Source organism: Lepisosteus oculatus, chromosome 14, assembly GCF_040954835.1.
Source record: "Lepisosteus oculatus isolate fLepOcu1 chromosome 14, fLepOcu1.hap2, whole genome shotgun sequence".
NCBI lineage: Eukaryota > Metazoa > Chordata > Actinopteri > Semionotiformes > Lepisosteidae > Lepisosteus > Lepisosteus oculatus.
Genome location: NC_090709.1, coordinates 46945108 through 46972449, shown reverse-complemented (window position 1 = coordinate 46972449; position 27342 = coordinate 46945108). Strand labels below are relative to the sequence as shown.

Below are 27342 nucleotides of genomic sequence, written 5' to 3'. Positions count from 1 at the left end.
TTTCTGATGTATGAGTTCGGAAAACCGTCTTTGAGAACACAGACGGAGAGATTAGAGTGGTCGTGGCCATCAGAGGTGAAATGAGAAACAATGGGCTTGGAGAGATCTTTAATCTTCACAGCCCTGACGTGTTCTCTGAAGCGGTCTCCGAGTCTCCTTCCTGTTTCCCCAATGTAGATGGCTGGGCATTTACTGCAAGAGATACAGTAAATAAGGTTGCTGGAGGTACAAGATGCTGTCTGGGTGATCCGGAATTGTCCTGAGGGGCCTTGAATGAGTGTGGTGGTGGCTGTGTACTTGCAGGTGATACAGCGAGCTCTGTTGCAAGGGAAAGTGCCTGGTGTGGATGGTTGCTGAGGGCGGTCAAGGGAGCTGTGAACAAGGAGGTTACGCAGATTAGGTGGTCGGCGATATGAGATGATAGGGCGATCAGAAAAGAGGGCCCCAGTGGAGGGATCATCCTGTAGGATGGAAAAGTTCTGGTTAATGGTCCTGGGGATAGGAAGTGTGTTAGGGTGGTAAGGAAGCACCAAAGGAATGCGGTTGTTATGGCGGGAGTTCCTGATCGGGTTGATGGTCCGGGGGGTGTTTTTGGCTCGGGCAAGGGCCCTGTCAATCACACTGCTGGGGTATCCTCTGTTGATGAAAAATGAGTACATTTCTATAAATCTATAAAAGGTGATTTGAAATACACTAGAATAAGATTGAGACAAAATGGAAGTTATTATATAGGAGAAAGTGTTTTTTTTTTACAAGAAGAGACAGTAAGAGAGGAAGATGCCTTTTTTAAAATATGTCTCAATGGCAAAATTATAATTAAAATAATAAACAAAACCCCATTCTAGTTGTATTTGATGAAATGTCAAAATCAGCTTGAGCACTGTATTTAATGTTGTACGAGTGAATTAACTATTCAGCAAAAAGCACATATACTTTTGTTATTAATTTCAAAGATAGTTCTTTATTTAACAACATCAAACAATAATCAAAAACAGATAATCTGAGGATTCCATCCAGCTGTTTCCTGAAAATAGCCAATGCATCCACTTTAACAACATGGCTGGGTATCTTGGTTTACATTCCCACCTCCCACATTTATATCTTATTAAAAAACACATTAAACATGTTACAGAGGAAAACAGTATACATTCAGTCACAGCGATCTGTCTAAGATACAAAATAAAGCATGTTCTATTCACAGACATCTGAATTAGGTTAAACAGAAATGGAACAATATTCAATACACAATTTTAAACTTGTGTTCAGGTAGTATGTATCCAAAATACATGACTGAAGTATTTCTGAATGTCATTACAGAGGAGAATATTAAATATTAATTTCAATTTGTATTAAGATTTTATCAGACTTAAATGACTTCAATTTTTTGTGTAATAGCAAGTCCTCTTTCAGATGTGTAGGCAGCCTTCTGACTACAGTGCAGTGTTGTTTAAAGGTTCAGTGCATGGTGTCATCATGATTCACAATAGATTATCCATTCACACAGTTTCCAGAGTCTCATTTCTTTCTTTTGTAGCATTTGTATCGTACACCGTGTCTCTTCTTTTGATGTCTTCGCTTGTCTGATTATCACTTTTGAAATTTCTGGAAATGCTGTAGTATTAATTTGAATGATTTGCATTTATTTTACAGTCATTGAATTGAATGCATTGTGTTGTTTTCCAATTTAGTAGCATTTGATACATTCAATGCAATAACTTACTCATTTATTTACAGTATTCATAAAGGTTCAGTGAATAGAAAATGATGAGTGCTGTGCATCGATTAACATATTTGCATTGGTGGATATTGACATCTTTCATGACAAAGTGTCTTTTAGAAACTGAATCTTACTGTGAACCAAATATGCTTTAAGATTGTTTTACTTCTACATGGAATTTGGGTGGACGAATGCTGTGGATACTACAGTATTTTGAAGTTCTACTGCATTATTTCCTGTACTTTTCGATTTGTGTTTTTTTTTCTTAATTTGTGCGGTTGATCTCTTACTCCTTTTGTAATTTCTTTTAATCATTGTTTTTGATAGGTCAAGCAAGATCTTCAAAATTATCACAGCAAATTGTACTAGTTAGTTTTTGAAACTTTTGTATGTGCTCATCAATTCGATTGAGATCCTTTTCAACGTCTGTTATCAAATGATTTATTTGTTTAGCAATTTCAGAACCATCTTTGAATTCCTTTGCTTTATTTTTAATGATTATTATATCAAAAATCATGGTGGCTGCGGCAAGAATTCCACCAGCCACTCTGACAACGCGGCCTGCAACGCTGGCCCCCGCAGCTATAATGTCATCTAAAGGCCCAAGTAAGTTCACAGCCTGGAAGCACTGACACAGCATATTATTTGCCATATTTTCAATGTAAGAAGCATGATCTTCTCTAAATACTTTCATCATTTGGCCAACATATTCAATTATGTTTTGGAGCTCCCTCATGTGTTTCTGTACTTTTTCCTGAATTTTTTTAGCATCATCTGTCTTGTTCTTGGTAACAAAGTACTTAGTGATATCTGAGGTTAGGACAGTGGCACCACCGCTTACTCCTGCAACAACCCCTCCAACTGTAAGTGCTAAAGAGGCACCAGCAGTAAAAGGAGCAAGTAGTATCCCACCAATAGTAGCAGCTGATCCTGCAATTCCAACACCAGCTCCCACAATGCTGCCTACTGCAGTGCCCTTGTGGGTTTTTTCAATGCCCTCTGCCAGGGTTTTCATAGATCCCACAAAGTTGTCAATTTCTATCTTCTTTTTGTGGTACAGAAGGACTGTGTAATATGTGAATTTCTGTTGAAAGACACAGAAATTAGAAAAAAAAACAATGCATTGTACTAAACATAAAGGAACACAGTTGTATACAACCTCTAGAAGAATCAGAATTATTTTAGATATTATATATTATACAATTAGTATACATTTACAGAATATTACTACATAATAAAACATTGTATCTTATTCGTACCATTTTGATATCTCATGTACTTCGCCACACAAAACAGGACCCTGAAAATGGTCCTGTGATCAATGGTTCTTGATCAGACTATATTTAGGTTTCTCATTGCGTTATTTACCCACATCCAGAACATATCTACCAGATTTCATGTGCCTTCAGGTTTAATTTTTTTTTCCAATTTGTGATTAAAAAGGTAAATGCAGTTTATTTAGTTTTTTGATAGCGTACCAACTGCTATCATAATAAAAAAATAAAATATTTATACTGATTTAGTTTTATGTGTTTTCAAATGTTTTACGTTAAGATGCAATTACCAGATCTGTTGTGTTCATTTAACACATCATAAATTACAGTTTTGGAAAAAATGACAAAGAACCTAAAGTATTATTCAGTGAATCCGTGATGATGGTAAGATAGTGATAGTAGATCCATTCAGCTGATTTCTCCTTAGTGTAACAGTTTATGTCTGTTAATTCATCCTCAGAAAAGTATTGACATCTTTCCACAGATTAATTAATGTGAAATTCAGATATTTGTTTTACTTTGTGAGTTAAATGTTTAAAATCATGACCTATTATATCTATTATGACTAAACCATATTATACAAAAGCATATACATTTTTTTATTACACTAATATATAAATTTGGTGTGCTGTGGCCTCTAAAATATTTAGCTTTTTTCCAAAAAAGTTGGAGAGTAAATTAGGTTCAACCCTGAAAAACTGTAAACTCTAGCTCATGTAAATTCCAATTTCAAAACAATTTCTCCCACAGACTGCAAGATAATTAAAAGCAAAATCTGTGGTCTACTTAATAAGTGACAGTGACAAAACACTGCACTGCAAAATTAGGAGATCATTCAAGTCATGAGACTGTTTCTTAATGTGTTCTTGCATTTCTCCAATGCTTTATGTTGTGCATCTTATTTTCCGAAGCAATTTTTGCACATAAGTTTGTACTAGTGAAAGACGTTGTGATTTATATACAGATGCAGCCATTTAAAATGCGCGGGCAATACCGCATTATTTTGTGGTGCGCTTTACGCAGTTTACCGCGAGTTACCGTAAATTCTCCTATAATACCGCAAGCAAAATAATAGTATCCGGAATTTCCTGAGCTAATAAAGCTCAACCTCTCATGTTTGAGTTGTCGCCATCAAAGTCTTTAACGAAGATATCACTAATAGTATTAATAATGAATGACCTTGGACAAGCTGTAAGTGTAAATTCAAAGTATTGTAAAAGTAACACCACAGCATTTCGCAATCACGCATTTGTTTCCAATCATGCAAAGTACAGTAATTTTTGAGAATCGATTCACCATGCCTTTCACATGCTCATAAAAGAGATTGATTTAGGAACATAAACATATTACCATATGCAAACTGTACTGTATATAGTATGTATATGTATATTTAATGTCTTTACTGTGCCCGTTTAAGTATTGAATATTTATATGGAATTTTACCATTGAAGGGAAATCTTAGTGCCTGAGCATAAAAAGAATAGGAGCATACTGTAATGCGTGTGAAGGCCATAAATGATATTAATTTTGGAACTTAAACATACAGTATATGGCTGGTCTCGGTACTTTAAAGAAAACATACAGATGCAGCCATTCAAAGTGCGCGGTACAGACACGTACCAGAGGTAATTGGCTACGGCGTCGCGCATTGTGAGGCACGATGACGCGCGGTACCACGGTACGTGATTGGTTGACCAACAGGGACACTCGTGGTCCGTTGGTCTGTCGTAGAAAGATTTACAGTAAACGTCTTTATGGTGTCCGTTTTAGTATTTAATATTTATATGGAATTTTACCACTGAAGGGAAATCTTAGTAGCTGAGCATAAAAAGAATAGGAGCATACTGCAACGCGTGTGAAGGCCATAAACGATATTAATTTTGGAACATAAACATACAGTATATGGCTGGTCTTGGTACTTTAAAGAAAAAATACAAACCAATATTCCATTTCTCCCTAAACATTTTAAGCATCGAAGTCTTTAACTAACGTGATACCGGAGTCAACAAGCATACTTTTAGAATTTGATTAAAAGGGAATATTATATGGAATTGCGTATCTAAAGAAATTAATAACGGTATAATTATATTCATGTACCGCAACACAAGAATAATGCACGCTGTACATTGTCTGTTGATAATGTTTCTGTAGTGCTTTTTCAGCACTCTGCATGTGACCTTGCTGGTGGTGCAGTGGATTAGGTTCCTGACTCCCATGTCACACAGTCTGTGATTGAATCCCATGGGAGCCATGAATTTCCTTTAACAAACATTTCTTTGAAAAAATGAAACGTTTCCCTGCGTCAGAGATTAAATAAAACCTCACTCGCACCAAACAAATGTATATTTCTAAATATCACAACATGATCGAATTTAAGTCATTTTAATAACAATGAATAGTCACCTAGGCATTACAATATAAACATTTATATTGATTTAAATCGCGTTTTGATTTAAATCGCAAACGCGGGTTTAAATATATGTGTTTTTTGATTCACAATCAGACAAATGCAACATAAATTGATATCTTTGTCTTCTAAGTATCTTAATAAACTTTCAGCATAGCTTTCTCCCCGTTTAGATTTATTTTTCTTGGGATCTTGGGATCAAACGTGGAAAGATTAGATTGTAATCGTTTTTATTTTTTAAATACATTTTAGAAAAGTGTAATCTATACTAAAAAGCTGTACACCACCTGCTATAAAGATACATATTGTAATACTTTCAAGTTCGGATAGGACAGACACGAGAACTCAGACTTGCGGAGTTAAAGCAAATTAAAGCCTTGATTTTTTTATCACCTTTAAAAGTGGCATCTCAAAGCAAAGTAAATACCCAACACTGATTGTATCCATCTGTCATGCTAATAAAGCACCTTGAATTGAATTGAATTGAGGGAGAGAGGGAGGAGGGCGAGCGAGAGAGCCAGGACAGACAGGCAAATAAGATACACTCCACAGACATTCACAACAGCGACATATCATAAAACGTTTGCACATATAGTTAAGGTATTACTTGGTTTTCAAAGTGCAATGAAATACAATATTGTTGTTGTTGCTGTTATTGCTGTTTTTATCCTGTAAGGCGTTTTGAGAAGCCACCTTTAAAGGCGATATATAAAAGCGCTGATTCTTATGGCATGTGTTCTGCCGGGGATTAAAAAATGTTTTTTTTTAATCGCGTATCTAAGGAAATAGCAGTATAACCTTGTTCATGCACAAACAGTGGCATGTTACATTATTAATTTGGGTGTCTCCTCTTGCCAGAAAGCTCTAAATTGCATTTTGAGTGCGTTTTTTGGCTTTTTTAAAATTGCAACCCATAAATAAAGCTGATATTGTTTAGACTTTAAATTATTTAAACTGTATTACAGCAGCACAATGGACAATGCAACGTAAATTGCAAAAATGCACTTGGAATCTGTCCAAGCCCTACTTTGTCAGGCATTTTCTTTTACTGCAACGGACATAAAAACTCCCTTGCTTTTAACAGAGCGTTTCATAATTTCTAACTACGAAAATTATTTAAACTGCGACACTTATCATTCAACCAGAGCTCGAAATATCACAAGGATCCCCAAGAGCACAGCAAAGACTGTATTAAAAGTATACTAGTGACAAACTAGTATACTTTAGATCTTTTTTTCTGAACCGGGGAAAATCTGATCATGTTTCTCTATAACAATAATAAAAAACATTATTTTACATATCACCTTTATGTGATATCACCTTAAGGACAGCACATACAAGGGTTAATTGCACAATGGACCGCGCAAAGAAATTTAATATAGTCTTCTTTAGGTGTGAGGGCAGGAGTGGATCGCAGAAGGCATAATCAGCAAATTAGGAAAACAAAGAACAGGACAGGTGAGACGTTTATCCAGAGAGCAAGTGATCAGAAATAGGAACAGCTGTTACGCCCAGGTTTTACGCTCTCTCTGCTGAATGAATAAAATAATTTTATTAAAAACGCGTTTGCGTTTGTCTGGGTATTTACTCTGTAATCTGTGGTTTACATCTACTGTATTGCTTTGAGATGCCACTTTTAAAGGTGATATGTAAAATAAAGTTTTTTATTGTTATAGAGAAACATGATCAGATTTTCCCTGGTTCAGAAAAAAGCCGATTAAAATCTGTAATCTTTCCACTTGTATGTCATCGGAAAATACAAGAAGTTTCTACTTTGTGTATCAACAAGTAATCTAAGTGGTGAGAAAGCTGTGCTCCTCAAAGCGCTTTACAGGATAAAAACAGTAACAACAATAGTGTTAGGCTGGGCAAACAATTTTTTTATAGAAATACAAAATGAGATATAATGATGTGTTCCGGCTAAGACATTAACGAGTACAACCCCTCTCTCTGCGGGAGGGCTGGCTGTGACGAATTAAACCAGTTTCACAGGTATTTTCAAAGTAGAAGGGGGCGAGATTTCTAGCGAAAGACACCTCCCCCTCCAAAACCAAGGAAGTACAGTACTTACTAGTTAAGAAAGCTAGGCTTCTCAATGAAATCGCTTTAACATGCTAATGCGTTGGTGTAACAGTCCGGGCGTGGCAAGCTTTTAATGTCAACTCGACTCGATTGGAAGACAATGAACATATTCTAGCCCTAAATGAATTAATAGCAAACATGGTTTACATAAAAGACATTTTTCCAAGAAAGTTTATAATAATACGATCTATAGTTGAAATCTGAGCCTAAATAAAAAGAAAAAGCATTTTCAGAGAGCAAGTACGCTGTGTTTATGTAGAAAAAGTGATTAGGTTTATAAGCAATGTAATTACTTATTCGTTTAAAATGCTATATAAAATAAAGTTTATTATTAATTTGCTGGACAGAGTGGTGAACATTATGGATAAGACAAAGATAACGATCCTGATCAGTTTAGAAATCTGTGTACGCTGTAAGGTTTTTACTTCTTAAACTTTTAAAATACACGTTTCGAATAGAAAGAAATCATCTTCCTGGTACAGTATGTATAGCAAACCAGCACGTCTTTTTTCTCCAATCAGAGGGGTTAGACGCTCGGTTAAAAGCAAAGGAGATTGTCTGTTATAGTGGACATAAAAACAAGAGTTCGCTGGCATTATATCCTAGAAGACACAGACCGGCACCAGACCGGGAGAATGCCCGCAGTATAAAAGAAAATGCCTGATGAACTAGGGATTGGACAGTTTACAAGTGCTTGTACAATCGATGGAAATGTTCAAATAAATGTGCAAAAGAAATAAACAAAATAATCATTTATTTTTTTATCATATTGGCTAGCTAATGTCCTCTCTTTGCTAGTTAGTGGCTGTGTTTCTGCGTTGGGTAGCAACGGGTGACTGTTCTCAGGCGGAAGATGTAAACAGCTTAATTTTCGTGTTAAATAATTTTTTAAGATTAAAATTCATCCTATACAGCAATCACATATTTGGGTACCGTTTCATAAAACTTTCATGCTTAAAATGTTTAGGGAGAAATGGAAGACTGGTGTGTATTTTTTCTTTTAACTACCAAGACCAGCCATACACAGTACAGTTTACGTACATACAGTAATGTTTATGTTCCTAAATTAATATTTAATTTAGATTAAACCTTTAGACCTTCAGATGCGTTATGCTCCTCTTCTTTTTATGCTCAGCTAATTTGAAATTTCCCTTTAGTGGTAAAATTACATATAAATATTCAAAACTAAGCGGATTAAAATGTGCACAGTAAAGACATTAAATGAAATAAATCTTTTCACTACCAACCAATGCACCACGAGTGCCCCTGTCGGTCATTTTGGCCAGCCAATCACTTACCGCGGTGCCCTGCGGTGGCTTGTGGGTAGATTACCATACCGCGGGTTTGTACCGCGCATTTTGAATGGCTGCATCTGTATCAATAGTACCACTATTCTGTAACAGGTCTTTCAGTAAACCGGTGGACCAAACAATTCAATAAGAAGTTTTTAATTTAATGACAATTACCTTCAAGGAGTCTTTAAGCAAAGGGTCCAGGTGAAGGGTGCCAAGTTCAGAAAACACAGTCTTGCTTATATCATCAGACCCTAAATGAAAACATTTTAAGTGCTTTACTCCAACAGCATAAAGCACGTTAAAAAAAAAAACTTAGCCTGTGAATATCAATGTTTAAAGATGTACACAATCTTTAGAAAATGTGTCTTTATAAACACATGTGTAGTTCTCAAGTGAATGACTGATACCTTTTATGTTCATTAAGTTCAGTGAGAATTTCAGAAATTTTAAATTATTTTTGTTTTGGAATCTTAATGCATGACAACCCCTGTAATACAGTACAAGCACCAGTAAAATATAGCAAAACTTTGTATTCATTAATCACAGTGTTTTGTCGATTCAATATACAACAGGACAGGATTATTAAAAAAATGAAAGGTTAGTTCAAATGAAAATAATGATTGTATAATTTTAGGACAGCACTAAAAGTCAAACAAATCGGATACATCTCATACAGTTTTGGATCTTGGATAGAAAGAACATCTTTGCATGTACAACAGGAAAGACTAAGCTGTCAGAAGTGAAATCTCTTTGTATTCTGTGAGTCCTAGAACCTAAATAAATTGCTATTATCTCACACCAGAAAGGAGAGATTGTTGAGTTCACATTCATGACATTCATATCACATGAACTGATAAAGGTAATTCTCTAGAACAGGTAAACCATAGCACAGTGTTGAAGGTATTAGTGCTTAATGTGTAAGCCTTTTGAACTGCTTTTCAATTGGCTTGAAGGAAGGCTTGCTTAAAACATTGGACTGTGTCTGGGATCTACTTCCATCGGATTTCAGCTCTGCCATCAGTAGGAAAGAAAACTGTAAACTTACAACTAAATATTTGAACAATTTTTTTTTTGGTAACCAGACTGAGATTCTGTGTCCCCTTCTCCACAAGATATACTGAGTTAAGGAAACTTTATTTTAACTTAAAAATTACTAACTGTACGAAATGATTATATTGTTTTTTTAATCAATTAAAATTAATGAATACTCTAACAAGGCAGAATCTCACCAGAGTATTCAGTAAAATGCAGAATACAAGGTGATCCTATAGCTTGCCCTGACTCTCCTATAAGGCATGAGGTTATTCAACAAGAAAATCAGGAAGGCATGGCAGAAGAGCACAATAACATTCTGCAGTGAAGGGGTTCTGATGAGCCAACAGCTGCTCCAGTCAGGCTCACTGCCAGTATAGAGCCCAGCCACAAGAAGAGTGAGGAAACTGACCCAAGTGTGATTACAGACCAACATGTCTGACTTCTACATCTAAGATTATGGAAATAATTAGAATAATTCAGCCCATTTTTCAAGGTTTTCAGTTTGTACTTTCAGAAGGTAGGAGCATTTGGTTTTTACTTGGAGGCTGTCTGTTAAAATGTGTAAATAAAGCTAAAAGAAAATTCATATTTAATAAGTCTTTATTTCGCCCAGGTCAGGATTTTACATAATATTGGATTTATGTAAATCTTGCATAACTCTGGGGAGTTATTTTATTCCTGGTAAATCGTCCATATGTTATTTCTGGGTAAATTATGCATACGTTTGATCAGATTATAACAACAACTTACTTTATGTTCCATTGATTTCAAGTCAACATAAGTACCGAGACACATCCACTTTAAGTTAAAAACGTAATCACTTGAGATGCTTTAATAAGATGTTTTAATGAGCAAAACAGGATAGTTTTGTCCATTCTTTCTATCCCCCCCCCCCCATTATATTAAATGCTGCTCAATTGGATTTGACTTGGACTGGCTGAGATAACTCGAGGTTTGCTGGGATGGTGTGTTTCGGGTCACTGTCATTCTGATGGTGATGATGGAAGTCATTTCTTCAAAATAATGGCCCAAATATTTCTGTAAACCTCAGAATTCACTCTGCTGCTTTCTCATTATTTATATAATTAATACATTATCTATCAAAAGCATTCACTCCCGTTGGATATATTTATCTATTATTGGGTTACTATATGGAATAATTGAGTATTTAATTGGGATTTTATGCCATTGATCTGCACAAAATACTTTATAATATCAAAGTGTAGCCAATTCTACAGATCCTGCCAAATGAATTATGGATATAAACCAGAAAATAACTGATTGAATAAGTATTCATACTTAAAAAAAACACACACACAAGTGTTTCAATCAATGTGAGATGAGCTCTTAAAATAATCTGTAAATTCAACTGACCTGTGCTTTCAATTTATCCAATGATAAAGGCTTCCAACATCATTTTTCATGCTTTGATGCAGAGATTAAATATTTTGTCCTACAGATGCAGCCATTCAAAATAAGCGGGGTACACTGCGGTACAACGCGGTGGGCATGTTGCATCAAACATGCGTCATAACAATTCATTTCAGGTCATACCGCATTTTACCTCTTGGAAATTAGATTATGTTAAAAGTATCCGGAATCACCTTATAAAACCGCCAGGTGGAGTTACAGAAGCAGCCAATCAAAACAACCGGGCGATACTGCGTTATAACGCTTGTCGCGGTATAACTCAAGTTACCGTATAATACTGTATTAATACCGTATATTCTTGCATAATACCACATGGTACCGCAAGTAAAATAATAGTATCTGGAATTTCCGCAAGGTGGAGCTAATAAAGCTCAACCTCTCATGTACAGCGTTTGAGCTGTCGCCATCAAAGTCTTTACCAAAGATATTACTAATAGTATTCATAACGAATGACCTTGGACAAGCTGTAAACTCAAAGTATTACCCTGGTCCACATTCTTTGAAAACGAAAATATTTAATTTTCCACTCATCATGTGAGTGGTGTGATGGTCTAAGTGCCTGACTTCTAAGTGAGAGGTTGGCTGTTCAAATCCAGCTAGTGCTATGCATTTTCTTTTAACAAACATTTCTTTGAAAAAATAAAATAGCAATATTATGGACAATTAATTGACTTTTTTATATTTCTAAATATCACAACATGTTCGAATCTAAGTCATTTTTTTAATAACAATGAGTAATCACCGTCTGGCCCTCTGATCGTGTGGGGATCCGTTTAGATCTCCCTTCAGATTTAAAAGGTTATTAATAATATTTTCGGTGTCACAACTTCAAATTTAGCTGATATTTTGCTGCCTTCGCATGCTTACACAGCTCCATGGGTAAACTATCGTACGTGACTGAGAAAGCTTTAGAGAACTTAACATTTTTATTATCAACAAATTGTAAATACGATGTTTACATTGGGATTATTAATTTTTCACTTAAGTGTATGGAGGAGTGTCAGCTGTCAATGAGAGCAGACCCCCCCCTTAGACTGCGCAAACGATTTTTAAAAATGTTATAAAGAAATGGAGGCTGTATGCGTTACAATATAAACATTTACTGTCAAACTTTAAATCAAAAATTAATTTACAGACGATCTGTCAAAGTGCAAGGAGAAGCCACCTTTAAAGGCGCTATATAAAGGCGCTATATAAGGGTGCTGATTCTTATGGAATGTGTACCTTTCTTCTTTTTTCAGCATGGAATAAACCTATTACTTGATTCTAATGGAAGCCCGATTCCACCAGGAATTAAAAAAAACACTCACTCTCTTGTTTCAATACTTTTTTCAAAATCGCCAAAGCGAGAGAGAATTTGACGTTTATATTGGCATTATTAATTTTTCACTTGAGTGTATGAAGGAGTGTCAGCTGACCCCCCCTCTTAGGCTGGGCAAACCTGTTTTTAATACAAGTAATAGGTTTATTCCATGCTGAAAAAAAGAAGAAAGAGAACACAACGTTTCGGCCGTGGAGCCTTCTTCAGGTGTCAAGACCTGAAGAAGGCTCCACGGCCGAAACGTTGTGTTCTCTTTCTTCTTTTTTTCAGCATGGAATAAACCTATTACTTGTTCCTTTGCAGCCTATGCATGCTGATGCAGCTACCCACCTGTTTTTAATACATCTACTTAAGAAAGTTAGGTGTTAGCATAAACTATTAGTAATCAATAATATTAAATTTAGCACTGTAATAAATTGTTGCACTTTTCCCCACATCTTGTAATACCATATTTTTATTGTTCAAATGTACATTAAATCTTTCTATCATAAAATAAGTTAAATACAAAATTAAAGAAAAAATAGGGTAAATATAATTCAAAATATTTTGCTAAAAATGTTAACTGTTTATAAAAATAAAATGTATTAACTAAGGAATAGGATGGCACAGTTGTTAGTGTGCTTTTTGTATGTTTTTTTATAAATACATAAATACAACAGTAGTACCAGATGTCTCAGTGGCTCTCAAAATTAAATTATGCATGCAAACCTGTGAATTAGAAAGATAACTAAGATATCCATCCATTTTTAACGGTGGTGAAGTGGTTAGCATTGCTACCTTGCAGCACTGGGGCTGTAATGTAGGGCACTCTGAACAAGTTAAACTTTGATGCAGGAAAAATGTATTTCTATACATTCTATATAAATGTAAGCTATACTGATTCTCCCCAATGTAGTGCAGTTAAAAAAATATCTCTGATGCAGTTCCTAAATTAATATAGTTTATGACCATCACACGCTTTATGCTTCTCTTCTTTTTATGCTCAGCTACTAAAATTTCCCTTTAGTTTCCCTACCGGCCATGTAGTACACAGCATTGTGGGATAATCGTTTATTTTAAAGGGAACATAGAGAAACTAGGAACTAGAGAAATCAAGAAAGGCTTTTTTCAATACAATTAATAGATGCACATCCTGTTCACTAGGTTATTTAACTCCACACTTAGCAATCTCCAATATGTTCAGAATTTGATAGCCAGAATCCTGTATTACTTTGAGATGCCAGTTGTAAAGGTGTTATATAAAATAAAGTAATATATTTACAGTAATTTAAAGTATATATTTAAAGTAATAACTTAACAATATATGTAAATGTTTTATGATATGTCTTTGTTGTAAATGTCTGTAATACAGATGCAGCCATTCAAAAGTTTTTTTATACATAGCATTCAGAAATACAATCGAAAATAGTTTTGTGGTGTATACGTAGATGAAACTTTTCTAAAATGTATAACAAAATTAAAGACGATTAAAATCTGTAATCTGTAATCTTTCCACATGTAATGTCATTAGAAAGTACAATAAGTTCCTGCTTTGTCTAACGATGGCATCAAAAAAGAAACCTGTGCTTGATGATAATAAAGGGACTTAGAAGTCAAAGAAAATTATTGACGTTGTTTAATTTTAAACACTAAGTTATGAACGCAATTGGTGCTTCACAGCCATTGTGCATTATTGAGCTCTGCACTTTCTCCTTTCCAATGCTACCTCTCCCTCTGACACAGTGCAGTGGGCAGCACACTGTTTTCAGAGCCTCTGATACGGGAAAAAAAACCTGCTGATCTGTTCTACATACCACGAAGATAACAGAATATTATTTTTTTTAATCGAAACGTGTGTTGTGTTTATGAAATTCGTGTATTTTAAACGTTTAATTAAGTAGTAAAAACCTTACAGCATAAAAAGAGATTCTAAGCTGATCATGAGGAAGAAAAATCACCCATTTTTTAAAAGTGGTTAATAACTATCGAAACCTGTTTTTTAAGCTTTTAAAGTCGTGCAATGTCTAAGTAGGAACACAACATTATATCTTGTTTTTGATTTATTTTTTAAGAATTAAAATAATCATTTGACCAGCCTAATTTTAAAGACCTCTTTTTGTGAAACTTTTCACAGCCTGTACAAAAAACTATATACACAATACTGCTGACAGCAGGAAAATTCCTATTCTTTACTCAGCAGCTTATTAAAAACAGCCCCCATGGTGTTCAAACCGATTTTCTTTACACAGAAGACTGACACAGCTTCGCACTGTGAACCTGTTTTACTAAGAAAACATGTGTCCGTGTGGGAAGGTGGAGTGTCTTTTGCTGGAAGACTCGTCCTATCCTACTTTGAAAAAAACAGTGAAACCGGTTTAATTCGGCACAGCCAGCACTCCTGCAGAGAGAGATGTAAACCGCGCAGCGCCAGGCGAATGCACAACGTTAATGTAGGGCTTTCGGGCTCATGTGGATTTACGCCCTACAACCTGTGGTACCACTGTGTACATACGGTACGAACATGTGATATTTAGCAATATAAAAAATGTCAATATACTGTAGTGTCCATAATATTTGCTATTTTAGTTTTTCAAATAAATGTTTATTTGTTAAAAGAAAACTCACAGAGATTGCTGGATTGAAACATCCAACCTCATGCTTACACATCAGTCACTTAAGCTGTCATGCCGCCAAGGCAAATCATAAGACATGCACTGAAACAGCAATACACATATCAATATAGAACTATAGCTATACCGTTATTAATTTATTTAGATACACAAATCCATTTTATATTCCCTATTTATCCAATTCTAAAAGTATGCTTTTGTTTATCCGATAACGAGCGTATTAGCAAAGGTTAAAAATATCAATTTTTCACGAAGTATATAAATGTACAGTAATATGGTCAGAAGGAGGAAGTAAAAACATTTCAAAATAACCACATGTACTGTAAGACTTTGATGCTTAAAATGTTTAGGGAGAAATGGAATACTGGTGTGTATTTTTTCTTTAAAATACCAAGACCAGCCATATACAGTACAGTTTACATACAGTAATATGTTTATGTTCCTAAATTAATATCGTTTATGACCTTCAGATGCGTTATGTTCCTCTTCTTTTTATGCTCAGCTACTAAAATTTCCCTTTAGTGGTAAAATTCCATATAAATATTCAATACTAAGCAGATTAAAATGTGCACAGTAAACAGATTAAATGATTAAATCTTTTCACTACTGACCAATGCACCACGAGTGCCCCTGTCGGTATTTTTGGACAGCCAATCACGTACCGTGGCATATGCCGAGGTGGCTTGTGGTTAGTTGCGTGCTGTACGGGTTTGTACTGTGAACCTTGAATGGCTGCTTCTGTATATACTGTATACTGTATCATATAAATATACCACGATCCTTGAGCAGAGAATTAAATTTCTGCTGCGTTTGTGGAAGACACAAGACAACTTAAAGTCAATTGCTGGTCCGCAGTCATACCAAGCAACAGTTTAAAGGTACAGCCTTGTGGAAACAAGTTTAAACACTGAGTTTAAACACTCAAGTGCACAAAGCACGTCAGGCCAAAAACTAAGAGCACCATGGGAGCTCATTCTTTGTGTACTGAAATGTTCTTAAAAAAACAGACGTAAACTGTAACAATTGATAAAACAACTTTAAAAGTATTGTTTTCAATTAAATTGAGCCGACAATTTAACTTACTGTGAAACCTGAAGTATTCTTCTCTGATCTTCTTTATGCTCTTCATTGTTTCATTAAATATTTCTTTGTCTTTGTGATTCTGAAGACCTCTAGTGTATTTATCCTTTAGATTCGTAAAATCTTTTCATGCAATTCTTTTTACAAAGTTCATTCAGCCATTGGTCTTTCAGTTTCTAAGTGGAATGGTAAAATTTGATGGAAATTCATGTTTTAATAAGCAAAGAAAAGGGAATATAAACAATAATTACAGGTTTCCTAAAGTGCTTTTCCTAAAGTTTCAATTAACAATGTTTGCTGCTTCAATGAAGATATACACTTTGTTCTTTCCTTTTTCTGCACTAGACCATATCTACTAAGGCATACAAAACCATAATGTCACTTTTCCCTTTATTTTATTATCAAACTTGTGCATCTATGTATTCTTTTTCTGTTAATGATAAATCAATTTGAAAAACTTTTGCGAAATGTGATACAACACACAGCATGGCATGATGAAAATTAATTTAGGAGGCGAATGTTACTTGGGAAATATTAGTGAATGTGTTGCAATGCATTGCTGTTCCTTAATGTGACACAGTTGATTTTAACCTCTGGTACTCTAATTCTCTATTACATCACTTCCTAAAGATCAGTAAATACGTCTGTGGTTGTCTGGTTTTTTTTTCCTGGACTACTGATGGCATGAATGAGTCTTGCTGTTAACCAGGCAATTTGTTTTACTCAAGCAGGGCAAACCTTCTGTAACGATGGCTGGGTTGTGATGAAAGGATCCAATGCAGATGCAGGATTCCTGGGGCGGTGAGTAGGCGGACAGAGCTATCCAGGAGCTGGGTCGTAATCCGGAGGCGAAAGGTAGGTCAAGATCAGTAAACAGCACTGGTGGCGAACAATCCAAAACGAGAGACAGATACGTGGTCGGGACAAGAGCAACAGGGTCGATACCAAAAATAATCACAGGTAGTAAACAATCCACGGGGCAAGGCAAGAAACGTAGTCAGAAGGCAAAACGATGAGGTCAGAAAATCCAGAAGGCAAAGTGCAAGAAACGCTAGGTAGAGCCACAAGTAGGGAACTCAATACCGAGCATTGATATGCGAGTAAGAGCGGCTTAAATAATGCAGCCTGCCGCACGGTAAGACGTCTGAAGAGAATTAACACGTGCGGCGGCGTTTGTAATTATCCCCCACCTGCTGGGACTGATTAGACCTCTTCGGAGCTGGTCTGGGCTGGTTAGTGGTTGTTACACCTTCACCATTCTTGCATCAAAAAAACCCATGTATTTTGGCTTTTTATACAGATTTCTAAGGAACTCGTTAACATCGGTCATCTGTGCTTTGAGCTCAGTATTTTGCTATCCCAAAGAACATATAACACACCTATCTGCTGACTAATTAATATTCATGTATGCAATGAAGTAGCTATTAATGTAAAACCTAGACACTTATACTTTCATTGCTCTTCAATAAACAGTGTAATTATTTTCACTAGATTAAAAAATTATTTAGGAAGATGGGAGATATTCAGGTTTTCAGAAAATATTAGCATTTCAGCCTTATTGATATTTATATGTAGCAATTGTGTATGGTTTTTATAAACAAAGTAAACAAGTTAGAACTATTTAACAATGAAATCAAGTACAGTATTCATTCTCTACTGATATTTTAATTTAGTATTTAGTATTTAATGACAAACTATTTTTTAGATTTACCTGTAACTCCTTCTTCTTTAATTCCTTTTGATTCGTGCCGCTGGTATATTCCAGTTTTTTCATGAACTCCTCAATTACTTTGTCACATTTTTCATTGTAGTCTTTGCACAGTGCATCTTCATTGTGTGGAAGGTGAACTTCCATCTCTGTTACAATATTTTCCATGTTATCTTTTGCTCATAGAAATGTTTTGTTTATCCAGGCCTCATTCATTTCCAGAGCAGCTACTGTCAGACAGACATTGTCTTGTTTGTTCAGCATGTTGATGTAGGAGCGAGCCAGCTCCACAAAGGCTTCACAGAGGGGAAAAGAGTAATGTCAGGTGGTGATATGTTGAGATTAAGCAAATGAGAACAAACAAAATGTGTATATTTATACTGAAAAACCATAAAAATACAACCAGTAATTACTGGAACTGACAGCACCTGTAATGCTTTTAATGCCTCAAACACTTAATAAAATAATGAAAAGTTCTTTGTAATATTTCCTGGATTTTAAAAATATTTAATAATATTACAGGGCAGTAAACATTAATATTTATCATGCTTTGTGTGAGATCCATATTTGCACTTTGAGGCATTAAGAGACACATCTGATTGACATTCCCAGACATAAAGTTGGGGCAACATGTCAAAGGAAATTAAAGACCAAGGGGCTGAGTTTCCTTTCTTCACTGAATGAGTCCAATACTGGAGAACCTTTGTGTCCTCCAGGTGCTGCTGTCAGTGGCCACATGGACTTTTTTGATATTACAGAAGCATTTCTTTCTCTCTGGGAAATCTTCTTCCACCTGGTGAAGGGGGTGAGATTACATTTTGACTTCTTCCCAGAAGATTGCTTATATCTCATTTCTTATATTCTCAGCAGTAAAATAAGTGCTGAGACGAGTTTTTACATTTGGTTAACTGATTTTTCAGAAATTAATAAAATTAGTTTTTAATGTAGTTTACATTAAAAACAAAGATGGATTTTCCCTCAGCTGCTCTAATTTGTGAGCATTCCTGAAGTAATTTCCTTAATTAAAAAATACACATTCTTTCATTAACACACTTTTCATATTATTACTATCAATATACATTACTATCATATGAAACACATTAGTATTGCAACAATTGCAGTGATAACATTCAGAATTATTTGAAACATTAATGATGTAAAAATTCATTGGTTGTCCCTGTTTAAAAAAAACACATTCTGCATGAAAATGTAACAAAGCAAATATGTATTTTCAGGAAAAATATCACATCTTTCACCAGAAACTGAGGAATAAAAATGAAACTGCAATTAGAAATCTGCAATGTAATTATTCGTTCTTTGAATTCTGATGAGGACTGCATTTTAAATTCTAGTTTCTTCAAAGTATTATAAGAAGAAGAATCATACATACAATCACAAAACATTATTGCTACAAAATGTGACAATTTTCCTTACTATTATTTATTTAATGTATACCAGCACTGACATCAGTTTATATCAGTGTATATACTGTAAACGTAAACGTTTTCTCCTCCTTGCTCATGAATTCATTCCTCCCCCTGTCTCCACCTCTGCACCAGCCCCTCAGCCACTCTTCTCTGAACTGGGCTTACAGTTTCCTCACCCTATAGCCTGGGAACATGGGTTCAGCCAAGTCTCTCTATGCATTGACATCTTAGTTTACTCATTTAATGATCACTCTTGAATACACTATATACTTCTGGGGAACCAAAACCATGTGTTTTATTTTATTACCTCCCAGTATAAAATAGGTTAATTTGTCCCATAAATATGCTAAAACAAAGGATGAAAATGGAGACATTTTCAATGTGCCAATGTAACAGACCCCTCCCTCCACCCCAACATCCTTTGCAGCAGGTTCCTCTGGCTCATCCTTCTTCAGTAAGGAGGCAACACTAATCTCCGACCAGCACTGTCAGTTCCTCAGCCAGGTGTACTGTCCAAAGTGTAAAGCCAAAGTGCTAAAAAAAGTGCTTTTTTACGTCAGCTCATTCCATTTTTAGAATTTGAACAAGAAAATCAAGAGATGTAATTGACAACAGTCGCATAACTGAATATCCACTGTCATTTAACAGAGCTGCTTGTGAAGGCTTTACCTCCTGGTGTGCAGATGAGACTTTTCACTGCCTTGGGAGCAGACTGTTTATCACGAACAGTGGTCACAAAGGTGTTGAGTGATGTTAGAAAGTCATGGTCTAAATCTTCATCTTTCATTTCCGGGAGTTTTCTGAAGAAGAATCAAGTACATATGTTAAAAACACTTAAGTAAGCATGCTCTTATTACCAAACTTACATATAATAAAGAAATGTAAATAGAAATTATAGTTTACTTAAATTTATAAATTATAGTTTACTACTTAAAATGTGGATCCATCAGGTAAGATAGAATAGGATTTTAGGAACAGTAGAATGTTATAATTATTATAATAATTAGAGTGATAATTAATATCATATTATGATGTCAGGCAAATCAAAATAATAGGGGTACAGGGGTAAAACTAAGTGACAGAAAACAAAACTGTTTAGCAGAGGTGAAAAGCAAATAAGGAAGAAAAGATGATCTATGAATAGATTGTGTCTCACTTGTTTTTTCCTCACCAAAACAAATCCTAATACATTAGCAAGGATGTGAGGGGACAACAAAAACAGAAGGTTTGAGTTTGAGAGGAAATTACAGACAGAAGTAAGCAGAGTCTGTTGAGTACAGATGATATTTGACCCTTCCTTTCAAATACTGTACACACACTGGAAAGGAGAAATTATATAAAGCACAGCAAACTTTCAAAAACAAGAACAAAATGTTTAAGTATTTGGCAATTCCTGAATAGTTTATTATATTATTATATATAAATAAAAAGTATACTTACTTGAGCGCTTTCCCAAGAGCTGGTTGTGGCAGAATATGAATTTCTGTTTTGTCAAAGACTTCCTTATATTTTGTCTTTGTTTCTTTATCCAAGGCATTCAGAAACTTGTCCTTAAACTTATCATGATCAAATTCTTCAAACTGGAAATCTCTTATCAGTATATAGAACAAGTTCGGAAGGTAATCTTTAAGTGACTTATTTTTCTCCTCACTGACGAGAGACATCTGATGTACAACTTGTAAGAGGCAGCTGTACTGGGTTTCAGGAAAAAAAAAATCTATGACGTCACATTGATAATGGCCTTTAATTAAAAAATAGAGTTTAACATTGCTGATATTTTTAAATCACTGAACAGTCCTTCGGATGAGACGTAAAACCGAGGTCCTGACTCTCTGTGGTCATTAAAAATCCCAGGGCGTTTCTCAAAAAGAGTAGGGGTGTAACCCCGGTGTCCTGGCCAAATTTCTCCATTGGCCTTTACCAATCATGACCTCCTAATAATCCCCATCTATGAACTGGCTACATTACTCTGCTCTCCTCCCCACTGATAGCTGATGTGTGGTGAGCGGTCTGGCGCACTATGGCTGCCGTCGCATCATCCAGGTGGATGCTGCACATTGGTGGTGGTGGAGGGGAGTCCCCATTACCTGTAAAGCGCTTTGAGTGGAGTGTCCAGAAAAGCGCTATATAAGTGTAAGCAATTATTATTATTATTATTATTATTTGAAAAATTCTTAACACTGCATCACTTACAATAAGCACTTGTCCATTTCAGAGTCCCAGGAGAGATGGATCCTACCCAGGAATCAATGTGCAAAAGGCAGGATACACCCTGGACAGGACATCAATCCATCACAGGGCATACACTCACACCAGGGCCAACTCTACCAAACCACTTGGTTAAGCACCTGGAGGAAACCCATGCAAAGAGTATGCAGAGAGCACCCCAGGAATTACACCAAGGGCCCCAGTGCTGCAAGGCTGCAATGATAATCACAGTGCCAATGCACCACCTGGTTTAAACATGGATAATAATATTTTCTTATTTATAATCTCTTTGTTAGTCAGAAACAATAATTTTGATATTTGTTTTAAATTCCAATATAAGTCTTCATTGTCCTTTTTTTCCTGTAATGTCCTGTTGAAATGCTCCAGAAATCTGATTTTGGCTTTTATTTTGGCTTTTATTGGACTTTTGCAGTTCTAGATAATTAGATTGTTTCAGTTTCAGTTTCATATGATTAGAATATGATTAGAAGCTGTCATAAGATTATAAAAAATATTTTACAGCAGACTTCATTAACACTCTGACTGCACATATGTACTTGTGGTTCAGTACTGAAAGGGGTGAAGTGAAGTGACCCAGCAATGATATTAACTAATTCTCCAATTAGACAACTCCACACAGCTGGTACAGTAACAGTACTGGGCATCATGGGTGACACAAATCAGCATAAACAAAGATCACCACAGCTCACCCCAGAATTCACTTTAAACTGAAAACTAAATCTGCTCATGAAATTGGAGGATTATGTAAAGCTCAAGATTTCTTTTTTAGTAATTTATATTGTTGTATAGTTTAAAATGTTTTCTTCCCAAGGATACAGAATTTCTTCAATAGCCCTTCTGTCGATACATCCTTTGATGTTGAAGATTATACTGCTGGACAGCAGTGTTGTCAGTAAAAATATAGTCTTATCAGTTATGAGCCTATTTTCACAGTCGTCCAATCCCTCAGTATCCAGAAGCAGGAGACAGGCATTTGTGTGGAAAGGGTGTGGTCTGGACCACATCCAAATGCCTTTGGTACATCCTTCCACTCCATGTCCAACTTTGAATCCTTGGTCTTCATTAAAGAACCGAGACAGCAAGTAAGACTTTCCAGTCCTGTGCTTACCCACAATGCCAATCACCTCTGCAACACCTGTCATTCCTGACAGAACTTCAGCTGCCCTCTCATTGAGTACAACTTTATCATTCTGGATCTCAATGAATATCTGTGGAGTTGCCATCATGCCTATTCTGCTCCTGGTAAAATAAGAGAAAACTAACTTAAGAATACATTAACTAATTTTTCACTATTTTATACTATGTGAATTTTGTAAAAATTCTATAGGTTCTGATTCTTATTAATTCATTCAGGATACCTGTGCCACAACAAATTGACTGTAAAAACATGTATACGTACTATAGCTGTCAACAGTTAATGTATATTGATTAGTTTTACACATTATCACAATACCTTGAACCAGCAATACAAATTGATTCTGAAATTTGCATTATAAGTCAAAGTCATAACTTGGAAGTGATTATATAATGGAACAGTGTTATAAGTTGGTGACTAACTCCTGATTCAACAGCAGCTAGGCAACATTCATTATTTTGTGATCACAAATAACTTAAGGGAGTAGACAGAGGTCTGATTTATGCAAGATTATTTGAAACCATGAAGTCAGCTCTGACTGGATGGCATAAAAATGTGACCTGTGGGAAAACTGGTTTGCCTATGGTTATACTCGATTAGAGCAATACAAATATGAAAAATGCCATTTGGCTAATTTTCCCATTTGGTAGTTAGTTAATTGATCTGGGGACTCATTCAGCTGTTTCTTGAAAAATAAAGACAGGTGTCACATAGAAAACAAAATAAATTCACCTCCCGAATCACAACCCAAATCTCTAATCACCACCAGAGGGCCCCACACGAGAAAACCAATTTCACTCTTCCCTAACAGCCAAGTGAATATCTCTCTAATCATCATCACCTTTAATTAGGAGCATTATATTAAAGGCTCAAGTGGCTACTCAAGCATTCATGCCAGGACCATGAGCCTTCAGCTCAGATAATCCTCTCTTCTCTACTTCAGAGAAATAAAATCCTTAACTGAGTTTTAACATTTGCCCTAAAAACCTTCCGAAAAGCTAAGTATGGACCGACTACAAGCTGACTTTCTACTTCTGTCTGGGATATTGAGCCTGAAACCGGTGAAAGGTGTCGCTAAAACCCACACAATGTCACACAGGCTGTTAAATTTAACCATATTACTGTCTAGCTTGTTCCACACTTTGCTAACAAGTCTGCATGCCTGCATCTCTGAATAATGGGGAATTTATTATTCTTTGAGTTTCTACAAAGGCTAGAAGGACTGTGAACCTCTCTCAAGGAGAACTAAGAATTGTACTGAAACAGACATAAAACCATTTAGCCAAGAACAAAACAGGGCTAGTGATTCTCAAGTCAAGAGAGGTGATTTCCCAACACCTGACACAAGGCCATAATTTAAGGGCCACTACTTAGTAAGAAATGCAAGAAGGACTTTTTTTAAGATTCATTTTAAAGGAACTGACCAAACATACCTTAAAATCATCCATAAATAGATATTTTATTTATCACATTTAAAAGAAACAGAACCAACTGCATTAAACTAAGAGAAACAATGGATATCTGAGCAAATGCCTGTAACTACTGTATCACTTGTATGGTCTTAAATTAAAGAGCAATTCATAATTAAACAGATGGAACAGTCGGAATCCTGGTTACAACAAGCATTACTGTAAGGATTTTTCAGATTTTTCTGATCCATCAACATCGATTGAGGGTCCAGGTTTGAGTCTAGTGAATACATGAGGATACAATCCTCTCCAATTGCTTGTAAAGCAAGTCAGAATTTTGACCTATTAAAATTGCATCCTTCATTCTGTATTGATAAAAGACTATATTAAGTACTGGATGTGTTGCCACATGTTTCATTCCCTTACGAAAGCTTAAACCTAAATTATTAAATTAAAATACAATATAATTCATCATTATCATTTCAGAAATAAACAGGCTGTATTTGTTTGGTATCAAATGAATGGGCAAAGCATGAGTAGGTCAGAAATCTAATAATCTAATATTAACTTTGTAAATTTTACTCAGAAGAAGTTTTGAGTTTTCTCAATTATTGGATATTTTATCCTGTCTTTCCTGTTAGAAGCAATAAAAATTTCTGAAGGCAAGATATGCAAATCACAGGTTTGAACTGGCCAATCAGAACCCTGGAAGAAAAGACTCTGGTATGTCTTTGTCTGAGGCTAATCAATAGAGCAAGCCAAGAGCCACACTTTGGAAGTCTGGAAGTTTTAGAAGACCTTAGGTCCTACTAGTGGATGTCAAGTCTAAAGGAAGTCAGCAGACAAGGGAGAAGAAGTAACAAAGAGCTCAGCTAGACAAGAGGAGTAAAGTCTGATCCACTGCTCCACCCACTCCAGCCAGCAGCCCATCTACATGAGCTCCACAGCAACTCTGGATCAGCTTCTGAGCAGAGTCACAGCAGTCTTCTACTTAACAAATCCGCACCAGATGATGCCTACTTCCCCGCTATCCAAGACATAAGCAATACGGACGCAAAGCTTTTTTAGTTTGCACTGTTCCTTAATATATATATGTATTTATTAACTTTGTGTTTGGTTTATCTTGATAAAGACTTAATGTAACATGATGCCTTCTGCCTCAAATTAGAATTTGACTTTGTTAACACTACTCTATAACTTAGCAACTTGCACTTTTCAAATTCTCTATTTCCAACCATTTCCACTTTCCTTTCCAAAGGCCTTTGTTGTATTAATTGTATTTCTAATAAACTCATCTGTTTTAATAAACTGAAGGAATCTGGATTTGAATTCACACAGATCAACCTCACCTTTTCTTGAATTAGGAATATTCAGCACAGTGGTAATTATCACATTAAACTGGCTGTGTTTTCAGAGGATATGGTCATCTAAGGGTTGGTGTGGTGATAAACACCAGATCACAAGACCTGTTTTATCCTTCTATTGGTGTTTCAGTAACCTCGGACACATGGTTTTGGTCTTGTGCTGGAAAGTGCTTACAGCAGTGCCTAACCTTTAGTCACATGTGCTGTACATGATTTACTGAAGATTCAGGCAACCCTCCAAAACCATCTGATGCACAGCTTCCTGTTCTCAGCTTTACATATACTTCCATGTAGTCCTCACTTGTGTCTTCTAATTTGTATTTAATTGTGATGAATTTGTCAGTACCTTTGAGGATATTGAATACTTTATCAAATCCCCTTGATCTTCTCTGTTCGAGACATAAAGGCTTTGGTCCTTCAGTCTGTCAGTGTAGGACATTCTCCTGAGTCCCAAACTGTATCTGGTAGTTATCAGACCTAATTCTAACAGGAATATATATATATATATTGTTGTTGTTGTTGTTGTTGTTGTTTTAGTGTGTTGACCAAAAGTGTACACAGTATACCAAATGAGGCCTTACTATTACTATATTATGTGATTTTAACCTTTTAGTACTCCTGTTTGTCATATGTCCAGAGGCCATTTCCAGATGGAATAATGTCCCCTGAAACATTCTGTATTAATTTTGTAAGTACAGACAGTTGAGGCCTGGTTGACAGCTTAAATTGAAACTAATATAACATTCCCTGATTTGCATTCTGCTCTAATAGATGTATAATCTAACATTTTGTTTTGCCTTTCTTTCTTAATGTTTTTATTATTTCCAGGAATTGTCTAGAAGATATGTGCTCATATTATCCAATGTGTATACATTGCGTGTTCATGACTCGCTTGTGAGCATGTTTCCACACCTGTCTTTTCCTGATAATAACAGCAGAGCTGACCCATGTAAAACTATCCTCACTGTGAGGAAAAGGACTGCTTACCTTCCTCTTCTCAAGAAAATATGTTACACAGGCTCCACTGTGACTCTGCCATGTAGGAATGTTAATTAATTTGGGTAGTGTGGTGTCATATGAACAGTGACTCACAAACCTGGGAACTGACAGGCAGCTGTAGCACCAGACAGTTGCACAGAGAAATTCAATATAAAAATTGCACTCTCCATTCAACAAGATATATTAACATGTCCAACAACTGCATAGCTGCTTGTTTTAATTTTCATAGTTAGGGACACACTGTCACAACTACAGGAAGGGCTCTGTTTCAGTCTCACTACATTTGTTTCCACTGTGCATTTAAAACAGCCTTAAACTTTGAATAATACAATTTTATCTGTCAACATTGTAGTATGTACTGCATATTTCCAAACTTCAGTATCTCAGATTTACTGGTTTAACCGTAATTAACAATAAAACAGGATGGTTTTGAGACTTTATCTACTTACATGGGATCTCACTTGTTTAATGTTTTGATAATTTCATATCCTTATTTTTAACTTAATCTCAGCAAAATGTGTTTCCAGTGCTTTGGGTTTTACAAAAGAAACACAAATCTGGAAATAATTTCTCCTGGTGGCATAACTCAAGGGACCAATTGTATCGACCCCAAAGCAGCGAACCAACTGGAGTTCAGCCTGTGCAAAACTAGTGAGCAAACTTAAGATCAAATGCAATGAACATGGCTGAAATTTGTCCACAGCTCCATTCTGAACCTGTCCTGAATTACAATGAACCCAAAGTAACAACTGCTGCCCTCTAGATATTATTGTAGTAGTAGATTAATTTAAACCACCTCTTCACAGGTTTTAAGCAACTC

The 27342-nt window shown here is 35.7% G+C and overlaps 1 long non-coding RNA gene across 2 annotated transcripts in view; it reads right to left on the bottom strand.

Moving 5' to 3' along the window:
* Positions 1-970: 970 nt before the first annotated feature.
* Positions 971-27342, bottom strand: part of LOC138242997 (uncharacterized) — a 31234-nt gene continuing 4862 nt past the window's right edge. Inside the window, exons 3-9 of one of the 2 annotated variants that reach the window (XR_011191863.1) lie at positions 22432-22854; positions 20827-21075; positions 20056-20186; positions 17963-18255; positions 16255-16427; positions 8947-9026; positions 971-2801 (exon numbers count right to left, since the gene is read on the bottom strand). This is a non-coding gene — a long non-coding RNA (uncharacterized lncRNA). Of the gene's footprint in view, positions 2802-8946; positions 9027-16254; positions 16428-17962; positions 18256-20055; positions 20187-20826; positions 22855-27342 lie in introns of both variants that reach the window. The other variant, XR_011191862.1, reaches the window with a different exon arrangement.